Source organism: Pelobates fuscus, chromosome 2, assembly GCF_036172605.1.
Source record: "Pelobates fuscus isolate aPelFus1 chromosome 2, aPelFus1.pri, whole genome shotgun sequence".
In the NCBI taxonomy this organism is placed as follows: domain Eukaryota; kingdom Metazoa; phylum Chordata; class Amphibia; order Anura; family Pelobatidae; genus Pelobates; species Pelobates fuscus.
The window spans coordinates 305770767-305776193 of record NC_086318.1 but is presented as its reverse complement, the minus strand read 5'-3'; positions in this window follow the sequence as shown (position 1 = coordinate 305776193).

Below are 5427 nucleotides of genomic sequence, written 5' to 3'. Positions count from 1 at the left end.
GTCTCTATAGCGTGCTTTTACAAAGAAAATGTGTTTTTCACTGTTATAGATTGAATAGCAGTTACTTGTCTTCAAGCGGGTGTGTCAGGCCTACAGTGTGTGCTCTGCAGAACTGTTACAGTTCACATTGCCAATCATATCTGGTCTCACAGTAGCTTGCACGCATAGTACCACTAATCCCCCCAAAAATTACTGGCAGAGGCAGGCCACCCCGCAGGGGCCGTCGTGGTCGTGGTGCTGTGATTCCCTTTTGCCCTAGAATAATGCCCAGTTTTCAGAAGCCACGTACCCTGAACTTGAAAAGTTCTGAGGACATAGTTGACTGGCTAACACAGGACACCCAATCTTGTACAGCCTCCGCTCGGAACCTTGACGCACCATCCTCCTCCAGCTTAGCTTCAGGCACCTCTCAAGATACCACTCACCCGCCTGCCGCCACCACCAAAACTAGCACCACAGCCGCTTTACTTGGTATGTCAGAGGAGTTATTCACACACCCGTTTGAAGAAATGAGTGATGCGCAACCATTATTGCTAGAGGATGTAGATAACAGGGATATGTCTCAGGCAGGCAGCATTAAACACACAGAGGTACGGTGTGATGATGATGATGTTGTACCCGCTGCTGCTTCCTTTTCTGAGTTGTCAGATACAAGCGAAGCGGTTGATGATGACGATGCGTCCATGGATGTCACGTGGGTGCCCGCTCGGCAAGAAGAAGAACAGGGCGAAAGTTCAGATGGGGAGACAGAGAGGAGGAGGAGACGAGTTGGAAGCAGGGGGGGTCGTCGCAAGGAGCTAGTGGCACAGTCAGACAGCATGCATCGGCACCCGGGGTCAGCCCGACAGCACGCCAATCAACGCATGCTGTGTCCACCACCAGAATGCCGTCATTGCAGAGCTCAGCAGTGTGGCATTTTTTTTGTGTGTCTGCCTCGGACAACAGCGATGCCATTTGCAACCTGTGCCAAAGGAAACTGAGTCGTGGGAGGTCCAACACCCACCTAGGTACAACTGCTTTGCGTAGGCACATGATCTCACATCACAAACGCCTATGGGATCAACACATGAGTACAAGCAGCACGCCTACTCTAAGTCGCCACCCTCCTCCTGGTCTAGCATCTTCAGCCACGTCAACCACTGCTGTCCTTCTTGCCCCCTCTCAACCATCCGCCACTCCGTCTCCCGCCTTGAGCAGTTCCCGCTCATCTGCCCACAGTCATGTGTCTGTCAAGGACATGTTTGAGCGTAAGAAGCCAATGTCACCAAGTCACCCCCTTGCCCAGCGTCTGACAGCTGGCTTGTCCGAACTATTAGCCCGCCAGCTTTTACCATACAATCTGGTTGAGTCTGAGGCGTTCAAAAAATTTGTAGCTATTGGGACACCGCAGTGGAAGGTACCCGGCCGGAATTTCTTTTCACAAAAGGCAATCCCCAACTTGTACTCGATTGTGCAAAAGGAAGTCATGGCATGTCTGGCACACAGTGTTGGGGCAAGGGTCCATCTGACCACTGATACCTGGTCTGCAAAGCATGGTCAGGGCAGGTATATCACCTACACTGCGCATTGGGTAAACCTGCTGACGGCTGACAAGCAAGGAATGCGTGGCATTGCAGAGGAGTTGGTGACACCGCCACGAATTGCAGGCAGTCCTGCTGCCACCTCCTCTACTCCTCCTACTCCATCCTCTTCCATAACCTCCTCGGCTGAGTCCTCTTGTGCTGCTGCGTCTTGCTCCACATCAACGGCACCCTCCCAGCTCCCCAGGTACTATTCCACATCCCAGATACGGCAGTGTCACGCCGTCTTGGGTTTGACTTGCTTGAAAGCAGAGAGTCACACCGGACAAGCACTCCTGTCCGCCCTGAACGCACAGCTGGAAAAGTGGCTGACTCCGCAGCAACTGGATATCGGCAAAGTGGTGTGTGACAACGGAAAAAATTTGATAGCGGCATTGAAGTTGGGCAAGTTGACACATGTGCCGTGCATGGCACATGTGTGTAATCTGATCGTACAACGCTTTGTGCATAAGTACACAGGCTTACAGGACGTCCTGAAGCAGGCCAGGAAGGTGTGTGGCCATTTCAGGCGTTCCTACACGGCCATGGCTCACTTTGCCGATATCCAGCGGCGAAACAACATGCCAGTGAGGCGCTTGATTTGCGACAGCCCTACACGTTGGAATTCAACACTCCTAATGTTCGACCGCCTGCTCCAACAAGAAAAAGCTGTTAATGAATATTTGTATGACCGGGGTGCTAGGACAGCCTCTGGGGAGCTGGGAATTTTTTTGCCACGTTACTGGACGCTCATGCGCAATGCCTGTAGGCTCATGTGTCCTTTTGAGGAGGTGACAAACCTAGTCAGTCGCAACGAAGGCACCATCAGCGACATCATACCATTTGTTTTCTTCCTGGAGCGTGCCCTGCGAAGAGTGCTGGATCAGGCTGTAGATGAGCGTGAAGAGGAAGAGGAAGAGTTGTGGTCACCATCACCACCAGAAACAGCCTTATCAGCATCGCTTGCTGGACCTGCGGCAATGCTGGAAGAGGATTGTGAGGAAGAGGAGTCAGAGGAGGATTGTAGCTTTGAGGAGGAGGAGGAGGAGCAAGACCAAACACAACAGGCATCCCAGGGTGCTCGTTGTCACCTATCTGGTACCCGTGGTGTTGTACGTGGCTGGGGGGAAGAACATACCTTCAATGACATCAGTGAGGAGGAGGAACGGGAAATGAGTAGCTCGGCATCCAACCTTGTGCAAATGGGGTCTTTCATGCTGTCCTGCCTGTTGAGGGACCCTCGTATAAAAAGGCTGAAGGAGAACGACCTGTACTGGGTGTCCACGCTACTAGACCCCCGGTATAAGCAGAAAGTGGCGGAAATGTTACCGAATTACAACAAGTCGGAAAGGATGCAGCATTTGCAAAATAAATTAAAAAGTATGCTTTACACAGCGTATAAGGGTGATGTCACAGCACAACGGGAATCTAACAGGGGGAGAGGTGGAAGTCATCCTCCTCCTCCTCCTCCCACGACCACGCCGGCAAGGACAGGACGCTTTAAAGATGTGTTGTTGATGGAGGACATGCGGACCTTTTTAAGTCCTATGCATCGCCACAGCCCTTCGGGATCCACCCTCAGAGAGCGACTCGACCGACAGGTAGCAGACTACCTCGCCTTAACTGCAGATATCGACACTCTGAGGAGCGATGAACCCCTTGACTACTGGGTGTGCAGGCTTGACCTGTGGCCTGAGCTATCCCAATTTGCGATAGAACTTCTGGCCTGCCCCGCTTCAAGTGTCCTGTCAGAAAGGACCTTCAGTGCAGCAGGAGGTATTGTCACTGAGAAGAGAAGTCGCCTAGGTCAAAAAAGTCTAGATTACCTCACCTTTATTAAGATGAATGAGGGATGGATCCCGAAGGGACTGACACTGGGCGATACATTCGATTAAAAAAGGCCTGATGAGATGAGCTGCCTTGGGCTAAAAATGGTCTACACGCTGCTGTATTTTAGCTCTGAATGACGTTTGACTTGCGTGACTTATCCGCCACCAACTAGGGTTCAAGCCGCCATGTTTTAGGGCACTTTCTGCCTGTGAAACAAACATCAATTTTTCTGGCCGCTGCTACAGCAGCGGCTGCAACAATACCACATTTTTCAGGCATGTGTACATGCCTAATTTTTAGGCCCACTGGTGCAGCACTGTGGCTTCAAAAACCAAACCAAAAAAAAAATCCTCCAAGATGGCACCAATATACCAGTGGTCTAAGCATCTTCCCACCTTGGCCTAAAAAGGGGAGGTGATTCAACAATTAAAAATCTCTGCCATTTACACGTCCACTGATAGGAGACGCGGAAGGTATTAAACTGATATGAACAATACTAAACTCACCACTCCTATCTGGTGGCACATTAGCTTGCCTGCGTAGTGCCCCAAATTTCAAGTAAGAGGACCGACCAAGCATCTTCTTCCATCTCCCTGTTACATAAATCAATGCCATATCCATAGAATTTGTAGAGAATATCCAGGATAGTTTTACAGGGCCAAATCATGTCGCCTGTTGAAAGAGGTGACCTTGCTCGGGTCCCAGGTGTGTGGTTCCTAAAATGGCTGCCATATACATGTCCTCTGATAGGAGACGCGGAAGGTATTAAACTGATATGAACAATACTAAACTCACCACTCCTATCTGGTGGCACATTAGCTTGCCCGCGCAGTGCCCCAAATTTCAAGTAAGAGGACCGACCAAGCATCTTCTTCCATCTCCCTGTTACATAAATCAATGCCATATCCATAGAAATTGTAGAGAATATCCAGGATAGTTTTACAGGGCCAAATCATGTCGCCTGTTGAAAGAGGTGACCTTGCTCGGGTCCCAGGTGTGCGGTTCCTAAAATGGCTGCCATATACATGTCCTCTGATAGGAGACGCGGAAGGTATTAAACTGATATGAACAATACTAAACTCACCACTCCTATCTGGTGGCACATTAGCTTGCCTGCGCAGTGCCCCAAATTTCAAGTAAGAGGACCGACCAAGCATCTTCTTCCATCTCCCTGTTACATAAATCAATGCCATATCCATAGAAATTGTAGAGAATATCCAGGATAGTTTTACAGGGCCAAATCATGTCGCCTGTTGAAAGAGGTGACCTTGCTCGGGTCCCAGGTGTGCGGTTCCTAAAATGGCTGCTATATACATGTCCACTGATAGGAGACGCGGAAGGTATTAAACTGATATGAACATTTACTAATCTCACCACTCCTATCTGGTGGCACATTAGCTTGCCCGCGCAGTGCCACAAATTTCAAGTAAGAGGACCGACCAAGCATCTTCTTCCATCTCCCTGTTACATAAATCAATGCCATATCCATAGAAATTGTAGAGAATATCCAGGATAGTTTTACAGGGCCAAATCATGTCGCCTGTTGAAAGAGGTGACCTTGCTCGGGTCCCAGGTGTGCGGTTCCTAAAATGGCTGCCATATACATGTCCTCTGATAGGAGACGCGGAAGGTATTAAACTGATATGAACAATACTAAACTCACCACTCCTATCTGGTGGCACATTAGCTTGCCCGCGCAGTGCCCCAAATTTCAAGTAAGAGGACCGACCAAGCATCTTCTTCCATCTCCCTGTTACATAAATCAATGCCATATCCATAGAAATTGTAGAGAATATCCAGGATAGTTTTACAGGGCCAAATCATGTCGCCTGTTGAAAGAGGTGACCTTGCTCGGGTCCCAGGTGTGCGGCTCCTAAAATGGCTGCCATATACATGTCCTCTGATAGGAGACGCGGAAGGTATTAAACTGATATGAACAATACTAAACTCACCACTCCTATCTGGTGGCACATTAGCTTGCCCGCGCAGTGCCCCAAATTTCAAGTAAGAGGACCGACCAAGCATCTTCTTCCATCTC